Here is a 12,780-nt window from a genome sequence, read left to right as displayed (position 1 = left end):
AAGAGGGAAAGCGTGAGCTCAATGAAATGAAGGGGAACCAGAGGTAGAAGCAGATAATGCCCTTTTTTCTCTGCCTGCCCTGGTAGGAGTCACCTATTTGGCTGTCAGGAGATGGGGACAACAATTTGTTTTGGCTTCTAAGAAAGAAGGAAGAGGCTGGGTGCAGTGGCTCATGCCTGTAATCCCAGCACTTTGTGAGGCTGAGACGGGCGGATTGCCTGAGCGCAGGAGTTTGCAACCAGCCTGGACAATACAGTGAAACCCCATCTCTACTAAAATACAAAAAATTAGCTGGGCGTGGTGGTGGGTGCCTGCAGTCCCAGCTGCTTGGGAGGCTGAGGCAGGAGGATCGCTTGAACCCAGAGGCAGAGGTTGCAGTGAGCTGAGATTGTGCCACTGCACTCCAGCCTGGATGACAGAGCAAGACTCTGTCTCAAAAAAAAAAAAAAAAAAAAAAAAAGAGACACAAAAAAGCAAAGAAGGAAGATACATTCCTGAGAGTGGCAGAGGGGTCCTCTGGTGGGAGGAGAGGCAAAGAAGGGCATGATTCATTGCCACCATAACTTCCCTTTTCCCTCCTCTGTAGCACGACACCCCCATCTGTGCCTGTAAGCTGCCATCACCTGGCTCAGGTGGGTCATGGATCCATTTCTTAGCCACCTCTGAGGGAGGTATTTGCTTATTGTTTATGCTTTAGAAATAGTCCAGGGCTAAATTGAAACCCAAAGGAGGCATTTTTTGGTTTGCCAGATGGCTGAGAGGGTGATGACCATTAAGCAAGACCCCCATGGTCATAGGTGCTGGGTGGGGGTAAGGAGGTCACCTAGTGCACAACAAAATTCCAGTCCCTCTAACAAGAGTTTTGGAGTCAAGTAACATAATCACAGAATGTCCACTTTGAAGGAATCTCTGAAGTCATCTTGTCCAACCTCCCAGCAAACATCAAATCATCTCTTTAGCCCATGAGGAGGTTGTCCCTGCATCTAGGCACAGCCATATTCTTCAATACAATCCTTGTCTCTGAAAGCAGCTCTTTCCAGCAGAGATCCCTCCATGCTGCCTAGGTGGATGATGAAAGTGACGTGAGTCAGGAGCCCAGTTAACCGCAGTATGTCCACTTTGCATGCCCTGTGAGATGGGCATTCCACCCACTCTGACCACAAGTGGCCCCCATCCTGCCTTCACTTTATGGACAGCTGTGTAAAAAGATGCCTCAGCCAAAAGACTATCCAGGAAACTCAGTTTTAGGTTTGGTGAACAAAATAACTTTTAGGGCTTCATTTGCATTAATGTTCCTTTCCTTAACATTTTCCTAGCCTGTTCATTTGGGCTAAAAACTGTGGGTGGTTGAGGGTGATTTATAGCTCTTGGATATCTCAGACTCTTTGTGGCATTTAAAAGTTTTGGCAGAAACCAACTATAACAGCTCCATAGGTATCTGGGGGAGAGAGAGGAAGAAAAGCTAGGAAGTAGTTAGGGCAGGAGTGGAGAATAATGGTGGGCACTGAGAAGAGATAAATAGAAAGACAAAAGGAAAGAAAAGAAGGAGGAAAATGGGAAATGGAGAGAGAGAGGAAAAAGAAGGGGGCTGGGAGGAAAGAAAGGTGAGAAGGGGAGGAGTGAGAGACTGTTTAGAAAAGTTCCTACTCTCATCAACTCTGCTTCCAATTTATAAACACTGTTAATTGGGTGGAAAACATCACCAAAAGAAGCTCTTCCTTAAAGCTGTTGAAAAGTGCCAAGAAATAAAATATGGACATATATGTATGTATATGTATTCCAGATTCAGATTCCAAGTATCATTTGGGGAAATCTAGTGAAATCTCTCTGAAACAAAGGGATGTTCATGTCAGAATTAAAGCTTTTTTTCTATACTATTAATATTGGGTGCTTACCAGAGTCTGTGCATTGTTTGAAGTACTTTACCAATATGAAGGTATCAAATCCACATGAGAGCCTACATTACTAGCTGTACATTACCATCTGCTTTGCCAGGAAGCACAGAGGCTCAATGACTGTCCAGGGCCACATGATCAGGAGCATAGGAGTGTCCATTCTCATGCTGCTATAAGGACATACCCAAGAGCAGGTAATTTATAAAGGAAAGAGGTTTAATTGACTCACAGTTCTGCATGGCTGGGGAGGCCTCAGGAATCTTACAGTCATGGCAAAGGGAAAGCGAAAATGTCTTTCTTCACATGGCAGCAGGAGAGAGAAGAATGAGAACTGAGCAAAGGGGGAAACCCCTTATAAAACCATAAGATCTCATGAGAACTTACTATCATGGGAATAGCATGGGGGAAATTGCCCCCATGATTCAATTACATCCCACTGGGTACCTCCCACCACACATGGGGATTATGGGAACTACAATTCAAGATGAGATTTGAGTAGGGACACAGCCAAACCATATCAAGGAGCTAGGATTTGACCCCAGGCAGTCTGGCTCCATAGCCTGGGTGTTTAATCACCATACAATTCTGCCTCTCATTCCTTTTGGAATCATTCATTCAGTTAATTGATATTTATTGAGGCCCCACTATGTGTCAGTCAGGGTTGAAGCTTCCCATAGTAACACCATCTGGGCACAAAGGATGCAAGCAAGCAGGAACAAGCACACTGTCTGCTCTGGACAACTGTTATGATGGGTGAGACATCACAATGGATGGTAATTCCTTGGTTATTTGTCTCCAAGTTCTGAAAGGGGTAAGCAAACCAAGAGTATAAGGATCTGCATTTCTAACAAGCTCACAAATGATCTCAATGTTGCTGGTCTGGGGATGGATTGTTTTGACGATTGCTGTGTTAGAGATACTGCTCTAAGCAAAAAGAACAGAAAGTGACACAGACTATGACTGAGAAGTTTCTAGGTGAAAAGGCAAGAGAAAAGGATGTCTCCAGGCCTGGAGGGGACAGAGAGATGGCACTTTGGGAAATGGAGGTAATGTTGAGAGGTTGGAACACAAAGTTTAAAGCTAATGAGTGAAAGGATATGGTGCTGAATAGGCCACTTAGGAGCTGATAAAATGAACAGAGCTCTCACCTCATCCAGGAAAGGGTCACCCCTCTCTTGAAACTTTTCTGAGGTACTACACAGGGTTTGCTGTTCCCAAATTGTGGAGTCATCTTTCGATATGAAGGTCAAGTCAGATTTCTAATCACTTGTCTCTCCTTCCCCCAACTGCTCTTGGAAAATCTGCTCCAGGCTAGACTGATCTCATGTTTCTGTTGCTGAATGAGGCTATTAAACAAACACAAGTAGATGGCATGGCTTTGTCTGTAAGTCAACTCTTTATGGAGATCACATACATGGCTGTCTCTGCAGAGCATTTTGAGAACTGGATCATTCCACTGCCTGGCCAAGAGATCACAGTTTTCACTATTGAAGGCATTCATTTACTTTAAGCTAGTGAATCACTATAGGACTCCTATTAATATGCAAATGTGTAATGGGATAGGTAATTTATTACCACTGTAATCCTCACAAATACAGTTTTAGGATTTTATCAGATTGTCTACGGCCTGGGCTATGGTTGGGGGAGTAGAGAACCTGTCTCAGCATTTACTGATGGACGGCTCCACTCACATAGAGGCTACTGGCCTTTAGACCACTAAACAGTGACAGGACTAAACAGACCACTAAACAGTTTCCAGGACCATCTGCACACACATCCAATTTTATATCCATTGTCCAGTTCATTCCAGCTCATGTGATAGTTACCTGGGAGTTTAGATAGACAGACATGTGCATTCCCTCCGGAATTGTTTTATGACTCCAATCACTAGTGAACAACAAATTTTTAAGAAATGTATCTTAGGGGTAGAATGTGAAAATGGACATCCAAATGGATGGTCAGTAGGAATAAGTAAATATACAGAATGAGGATAAAGAGAGGGGTGCAGTATACGTCAAGTGAAATCAGATAAAGAGGGATAGAGAAAAGAATAAATGCAGAATAATACTGGAGTACTGAACACAAAACCCCTTCCCACCAGTCTCATGGTTGTTCCAAGATTATGTTGGGAAGGGGTAGGCTGGATCTATATGGATCTGCACGCTTAGTCATGGACCCAGCAGAGGCATGATCTGATCTACTCTCTAAATGAGCTACCATTCTGTGTTGGAATGGTGTCATAGCACAAATTTTTCATCAAGATAGAAACTAAAAACCAAATAAAAATATTAAGGAAAAAATCATTTTTAAGCACTGAAATATGACTTAGAGTTTGATTTTTTCCTTTTCTTCTGCCAAGAGGATGCTTCTTTGAGTACCTTAAGGTATCTGGCAATTTATCTGGAATCACACAGTGGGAGGGGCATGAGGAAAGATGGGAAGAAAGAGTTCTAATGATCCCGACAATTGCAACAATTGCTAGTACAAAAAGAGACTTGTCTTTTAAGGTTTGGGCTAGCAAGACCCAATGAACTTCTTTTTACCCTCATCAGATGTTGATAGGAGGACTGTTAATGTTTTCTCTCTCTCTCAAAACCTGATACATGTCAGGCCCCCAGCTTGTTAACTGCTGATTTGGCCATCATTAGTCCCTGCTTCAGCTGACTGCCCCATTTATCTTGGCTTAATCCATCACCATGCCAACATATGAGCATATATAGGTATTCTTCTATTATGCTCAAGTAGCACATGGAAGCATGCTTCAATTTAAAGTGACACACAAATCTAACTTTTCTCATCCTTTAATTTGACTCAGTGGCAACAGAATATGGGAATAACAGACAATGTGCAGTCTATTAGCAATTTTACCGTGAATCACTGTTAGAGTCTGTCATCGTAGTATTTATTCAACTGAGTCTCATGTGGTCTAGTTGAGCATCACATACATGCCTCTATTTTGCTTCCTGACATCCTTGTACACATCCAGCATAGCGTATGAAACACGAATGCATCCACCGCATCAAAATATTTATAAATATGTGATGTTAATCGTCAAAAAATTGAACAAGGATAACACAATTGATTCTGTTCCAATACCCATAGTTAATGCATTTTTATTTTTTTATTTTTTTATTTTTAGACAGTCTCACTCTGTCTCCCAGGCTGGAGCACAGTGGCACGGTCTCAGCTCACTGCAAACTCCGCCTCCCAGGTTCATGCCATTCTCCTGCCTCAGCCTCCCCAGTAGCTGGGACTACAGGCGCCCGCCTCCACGCCTGGGTAATTTTTTTGTATTTTTAGTAGAGATAGGGTTTCACCGTGTTAGCCAGGATCGTCTCTATCTCCTGACCTCGTGATCCGCCCGCCTGGGCCTCTCAAAGTGTTGGGATTACAGGCGTGAGCCACCGTGCCTGGCCTCCATAGTTACTGCATTTTTAAGTTCATTAAAGGAAACAGTCTAAGTAAGTGGCTTTAAGAATTAAAGACATTACAAAAAAAAAGACATTACTACATTAGCTTTTGTGTTTCTGAAGCTCTTTCTGGGAGAAAAAGACGGGGAGAATTTTCAGTTGGCTACTAGATCATGGTAGGGGAGGGGAGGGGGGACAAAAAAAAAACCCCACAAACTTCATTGACCTTTAAGTGATTGTGGTAGTATATATATGTTTTAATTTGGTGCTTGAGAAAATGACAAAAAGAACCTTTGAGAAAATTCAAATTTGTCCAAATGCACTACTAAATTGATCACAACAGCACTTACATAGATTTGAAAAATAACTCTGTATGCATACACATGCACAAATACACACATGAAATCACGAAATAAAGTATATACATTATAAATATATATCCAGGATCATGTATACGTACTGTTGATTTCTGTACACACACACACACACACACACACACACACACACACACACACCCCATTATAGAAAGCAAACCTACGTCTCATTCTCCATGTTCTTCAATCTTGGTTTTGAATTCTTGTCTTGAATTCTTCTCAATTCATTTTATACTTGTCCTTCAAACAGTCTGTATTATTCCATTCTTACTTCACTATAAAGAAATACCTGAGACCTGGTAATTTATAAAGAGAAGAGGTTTAGGCCAGGTGTGGTGGCTCACACCTGTAGTCCCAGCACTTTGGGAGGCCGAGACGAGCAGATCATGAGTTTCAGGAGATCAAAACCATCGTGGCTAATACGATGAAACCCAGTTTCTACTAGACATTCAAAAAATGAACCAGGCATGGTGGCGTGAACCAGGCATGGTGGTGGGTGCCTGCAGTCCCAGCTACTTGGGAGGCTGAGGCAGGAGAATCACTTTAACCCTGGAGGCGGAGGTCGTGAGCTGACATAGTGCCACCGCACTCCAGCCTGGGTGACAGAGCAAGACTCCATGTCAAAAAAAAGAAAAGAAAAAAAAAAAAGAGAAGAGGTTTAACTGGCTCATGGTTCTGCAGACTGTACAGGAAGCATGATGCTGGCCATCTGTTCAGCTTCTGGGGAAGCCTCAGAAAACTTATCATCATGGCAGAAGGGAGAGAGAGCAGGCTCTTATTAGGTGGCTGACTGGAGCAGGAGGAAGAGAGAGAGGGAGAAGGTGCTACGCACTTTGAAACAACCAGATCTCCTGAGAACTTCTATTATGAGAACAGCACGAGGCTGATGGTGCTAAACCATTAGAAAACTCCCCCTTGATCCAATCACCTCCCACCAGGCCCCACCACCAACGTTGGGGATTACAACTGAACATGAGATTTTGGTGGGAACACAGATCCAAACCCTAACACAGTCTTAGATAACAGCCTTGTTTACATTCCTTTGCACTTTTCGGTTGGCTGTGTCTTGGCTTTATTCAGCAATAGTGCCTTTTTCCTGGAGTATTAGAATAGTTTTTACTGAAAGTGATAGAGAATGGTTACACCAGAAAATGAATTTCTTTGTTGCTGTTGTTTTCTTGCTGTTAGTTTATTTCAACCTAATTTGAATGGATGAAGAGATATACATTTTTAGGCATTGCTGGATCCAGTTGCTCAAATGGTGTTGTCAGTACTCTGGCTATCTTGTCATCTGGAGATTCTTCCTTCCTCTGTATAATTGCATCATTCTCAGAGAAGCTCTCTCCAGGGAATGGGAAGCATGGCTACTAGCATCCCCAGGCCTTCCTCTTAGTGGTTCATGATCTAAAAGGGAGGGAAACATTTCTTCTTTCAGTACCCGTATGTATAAGCTTAAGGCAGGTTTCTAACCAGCCCCCTTGGGTCACACCCCTCCACCCCCAAATCATCACTGGACCCTTTACACCTTGGGTCTACCATAAAGACTTGAGACCAGCTTAGAATCAGATGATTAAATGGGCGTCCATGAAGAAAAGCCCCATCAGAACTGCAGGGAATGGTGTGTGTGTTGCGGAGGTGTGGTGGGAAAAGTGCCCATAGGGAAGGGGACTAGAAGTAGAAATCACTTCTCCACTTTACCTATCCAGTTGCCGTAATGCAGATAATCAACTGTCCCTATTTTAAAGTAGAAACCTCTTCTCCACTTTACCTATCCAGGTGGCATAATGCAGATAATCATCTGTCCCTATTTTATCACACTTGGGGTCCTCCAGTCCTTTACTGGGCCACTCAAATCTCAACTCTTTTTTTGTTTGCTAAGCATCCTCTAAATTACAGCTGAAGTTGTTTAGGACTTTCCTAGGGAGATCATGAGTCAAGAAGAGACCAAGAAATAAAATTCTTGCATGGCCAGTAAGCCTTAGAACAGGCTGTAAAAGACCACGCATGGTGGCTCATGCCTGTAATCCCAGCACTTTGGGAGGCCGAGGCAGGCGGATCACGAGGTCAGATCGAGACCATCCTGGCTAACACAGTGAAACCCCATCTCTACCAAAACTACAAAAAATTAGCCAGGCATGGTGGCAGGCACCTGTAGTCCCAGCTGCTCGGGAGGCTGAGACAGGAGAATGGCATGAACCCAGGGGGACGGAGCTTGCAGTGAGCTGAGATCGCGCCACTGCACTCCAGCCTGGGCGACAGAACGAGACTCTGTCTCAAAAAAAAAAAAAAAAGAAAAAAAAAAAAGGCAGTGAAAGATGAGCGCATCATCTCCATTTAAGAGTTTTGAAAAAGCAGTCAGACATTCTGTACATGCTTAATAGATATCAAACAAATAACAGACACTCACGAAGATGGGTTCTGCTCATGACTATTGGCTGCATCCCTGGAAGAAGAGAAACATAACTTCAGTGGCGTTTCCTAGCCCAGTTCCTGCTTTCATCTCCAAATCATTTCATCTATAACCATTGAAAATAAGCCCTTCCTAAAATGACTTGTGGTATAGTACATGGTGTTTGAATGCTAGAGTAAACTAGACTTGTGACAATGAGGGCCAGTGACCTAATCTCTGTAAGCTTGCTTTATCCTTTATCTGTAGTGTAGGGATGAGAATATTTATTTTGTGGGACAGTTGCAAGGGTCAATCCTCAGCCTCTTTAAGCTTCAATTTCATGATCTGTACAATGGGCATCCAGTAATGCCTTCCTCCTAGGATAAGACGGAGGCTGAAGTTGCCTACTCAATATTCATTATGCTCCTCTCAATAATATAGTCCTAGTTTTAGTAGGGGAAACAATATGCCATGATTTTTTTTAAAGCCCAGTTTTCCTTGAAGATAGGGGTGGTTAATGAGATGCAGGTGGAAATTGTTAAGAGTGAAGTAGAGGAATCTTTTTAAAGGGGTCTGATATAGCTGAGAGCCATAGTTTTTGACCTTTATTCATCTTTGTGTTTGTAATTAGGAAGTGATGTCTTCAGCCTCAGCAGCTATCTTTGGCACAGGAGGAATAGACAAAGAAAATTGCTGGGACTTTGGCTGTGACATCCTTAAACAGTTGAAACAATGCCAGCAAACTTTTCCTTCTGGACTTCTTGTTATGTGAGAAAAAAAATACAGTATGTAATTGTATAAGATTTGTTAAGGATTCAAAAATGTAATCCATATAAAGCATTTACTGCAAAATGTGCAATACTGAATCTAAAACACTTTGATTATGTTTATGTTTCCCTTTTTTTTTTTTTTTTTTGCTCTTACTAGGAGGTGACAATGGAAGCTTTTCTCCCAGGTATGTCACAGCTGCCACCTGGCTGACAACAAATGCAAACTGGGATTGATTTATAAGATGTACCCAATTTCTGTAATGTTAGGATGGGAAAATCATTTATCTTAAAATCAATGAAATAAGACAATAATCATAGTTAATATTTATAGAGCAATTCTTACTCACATATGTAATGGTGCCTAACTCACTACCAGTTACATGGCAGGTACTCAAAGTGTTGTGTTCTGTCTTTCATTCGTACTCCTCCTTCTAATTCTAGGGCCTGTCTGCACGGGAAGAACCAGCCTCTTTCAATAATAGATAAATGGCTATAAATTCCAGGTGCACACAGGAGGTGGCCACAGGAACAGCACTTTCTTTCTACAAGGAAACCCAAACATGGATTTTGGAAATATAATGAGTTTTGTAGCAAACTGTCTTTTACAGGGGACCTGACAAGGCTGGTTTCTAATTCTGGTTGGCTGTTCAGAGTAGGTCTGATTAATGGGCTGGAATTAGTACTCCTGGGACAGACCAGTTTATTGAAATATTCAGAGTCTCCCAATGTCACCCTCCACCCCTGCCTGGTGGGGAGGCGGCGTTTCCATGACAATGCAGTACATGTAGTCAGCAGCACCTTCCAAGTAAACAGTAATCCTTCAAAAAAACAAGAAGGTCATTACAGCAACTTGTCAAATCAATGCAGAGGGTGTCGAGGCCGATTAAGGCATCTTCTCTCGCAGCTGACACAGTGTCAATAGTACTGGGCCACCACTGCTCAGGAAGATGATTGAAGTGAAGTGCCCATCAGTCAGGGCGTTGAGGTGGACTAACGATTCCCCGCGCTGCCTATTACAGCTACATGACAACTCAATCCTGCTTGCTGGCAAAGAGAGAGAAGGAGAGGGAGAGGGAGAGAGAGAATGGAAAAAAAATAGTGACCTTGTTGCTTTGTTTGAAGCTGAATTAAATTGACAAGAGCAGCTAATCTTTACCTAGGGCGATTAACAGAATTAAGGACCACAACAAAGGCACCCAAGGTTTTAACATCTATGCAAGGGCTCAGAGATGTTTATGATGTAGAAAGCTCTCCTTGGGTATTCAGGTACGATCCAGATATATATTCTGAGCCAAGCCTTCTCCAAATGAAGCGTGGGTAATCCCATTAACACCCCGCTGAACCAACGTGTGAGAATGGAAGGCATTCACTGAATATGCCTCTTCCTGCATCAGTCAGGAAGTCTACTCTTCCTGGTGGCACTGGCTGATTGCTTTAGACTTATGAATCTGGGCTTGGGAAAGGCATAAATATATAGAGTTTCAATGTATTTCCCTGGAGAAACATTGTGCCTTATTTTAAATCTTCTAAGCCCACAATTCCACAGCAGTTTTATCCAAACCACCCAATGGTTTGAGAGAGAGGGAGAGAAACAAGATGGGTAAAATGAGAGAGGCAAGGAGTAGGGCAGAAGACTTTGGGGGACAAAGTGGTTGGAGGAAAGACTAGAAAGCACATTAGTGCCAGCTGAATGGTGGCCAGCCATTTGTACGGCAAGTTAAAAAATTCCTATTTGTTAGCCTATTGGCAATAAAGAGCAATTAATGACTTTAAGCAGGAGAATTATGCAATTAGATGGCTGTGTGGAAACAAGGAAAGAGACAAGGCAGAGACTACTATAATAGTTGCAGGCCAACAGAATAAAATCCAGGATTAGAGTTGGTCAGGGAATAGAGAGAAGGACAAAGATGCAAGAAATGTTTTATAAGTAGAATCTGTCAAGTGCTTGCTCATAGGGATAAGGCAAATATAGCTGGAGGATTGCCACAGCATCTTTTCCAAGAAAACTGGTCTTGGGGGAGAGTGGGACCTTGAGAAGAATTTGTGCAGGGCTAACTAAGGCAATACAGCCAAGGGAGAAATGTAGTCTAAGAGGATAGCCAAGAATATCACCATGGGAACAGTCTCCAAGAGCCAAGCATAGAAGATGATCCAAAGGTAAAAGGGAGGTCCCAGGTCACTGAGGTGAGACACTCATGAGATTTGGTGGAGGTAAGAATGCACTGCTGGTTGGGGCAAATTATTCAGGACTGAGATGAGCAGGAGATGATCCCTCACTCTGAAGTGGTGCTAGGATGGAAAGATCTGATGATATATGTGCTCATATAAACTCAGATACAAGCAGCAGCACTAGGAATTACTTCAGGAATTCTACCTGAGCAATTCTAAGCAGGGTGATTTTAACAGAAGTAGCTGAGACAGAAGATGATGTAGGCAGAGTGATAGTGAGTTTACTTTTGGGCATAATGAATGAGAAGCACCTACATGCTAAGAGGACTTGTTGCATGTAAAACTGTAGAGCTTAAATTTGGAGAAAAAATGTTGAGACTAGATAGTATGTAGCTTTAGTTGAAGCCACAATACTGGAAGAGAATACCTATAAAGAATGTGTCTGTGGAAAGCAGTGAGAAAGATAGATTATTGTGAAAAACACTTAAGGAGAAGGTAGAGAGAGCTGACTCACTAAAAGAGAGAGAAAGGTTGGTTGCAGAAGTAGGAAGAAAGTCAAGGAAGAATAATGTTTTCAGAGTGGGCAGATTGTTAAGGTCAAATGCTTACAGAGAAGTGAATTCAGAAAAAAAATGAAACAGAAAAGGCTTTTGGCTATTTGTTGGAAATCTTGGGTTAAAAGAGTAATGTGGATAAAACCTAGAATAAGCTGGGTTAAGGACTGAATGGAAGGCATTGTCAAGACTTTTGATAATAAAAAGAGAAGAGAGAGATTGTGTTAACTTTAGGAAAATGTATAGCAGAAGGAAGATCATTCAAGAATGAGAAATATTTAGAGATATTTGAGATCAGAAGAAGTGCCAGTACAGTGTGAAAATATTAGAGAAGACATACAGGAAAGTCTAGTATAGTGTTTCCCAAATTAGCCTGAAAACAATAATTACCTGCAGGTAATTGTTAGCTACATTCTTGGACTCCAATCCAGATCTTCCAAATTAATGTTTCCACCAGAGCAGACTGGGGATCTGAACATTTAATAAGCATACCTGGTGATTCTTATAATCAAGCTGGTTTGAAAGATTGCTCTCTGAATGTCTGAGATTAGAACAGTGGTCCACAAACTTGACGGCCCATTGTAATCAACTGAGGAGCTTTAAAAACAGTATCAGTGCTGAGCCGGGCACGGTGGCTCATGCCTGTAATCCCAGCACTTTGGGAGGCCGAAGCGGGTGGATCACAAGGTCAAGAGATGGAGAATATCCTGGCCACCATTATGAAACCCCATCTCTATTAAAAGTACAAAAATTAACTGGGCATGGTGGCATGCACCTGTAGTCCCAGTTACTCGAAAGGGTGAGGCAGGAGGAACGCTTGAACCTGGCGGGCAGAGGTTGCAGTGAGCTGAGATTGTGCCACTCCACTCCAGCCTGGTAACATAGCAAGACTCCAACTCAAAAAAAAAAAAAAAATCTATCTATCTATATACATATATACACACACACACATATATAGAGATATATACACACATATATATACATATATATACATACACACACCTGTACCCCATGCCCAATAGATGTTGATTTAATTGGACTGGGGCTCTGCCTGCGTGTTGGGAATCATACCATTTCTGCAGGGGATTCTAATGTACAGCCAAGTTTGAAATGTAGATGTGGGAAGGTGAAGATAAGTGAAAATAAGCTTGGAGGAAGAAGAGAGGAAAATACGGTGGTTTCATCTTCCATGGTCTTTATTATGCTGGAGAAAAGACTC

At 42.3% G+C, this 12,780-nt stretch overlaps 1 long non-coding RNA gene across 1 annotated transcript; it reads left to right on the top strand.

The window, feature by feature from the left end:
• Positions 1-2,371: 2,371 nt before the first annotated feature.
• LOC116269455 lies at positions 2,372-12,283 on the top strand. Its single transcript, XR_004176982.1, has 4 exons — positions 2,372-2,941; positions 8,700-8,836; positions 8,996-9,023; positions 9,280-12,283. It is a non-coding gene; the product is annotated as an uncharacterized LOC116269455 (long non-coding RNA).
• Positions 12,284-12,780: the final 497 nt, after the last annotated feature.

The sequence above is a fragment of the Papio anubis genome, chromosome 11, assembly GCF_008728515.1.
Source record: "Papio anubis isolate 15944 chromosome 11, Panubis1.0, whole genome shotgun sequence".
NCBI lineage: Eukaryota > Metazoa > Chordata > Mammalia > Primates > Cercopithecidae > Papio > Papio anubis.
The sequence above is the reverse complement of the archived record's forward strand: the minus strand, read 5'-3'. Positions and strand labels throughout refer to the sequence as shown.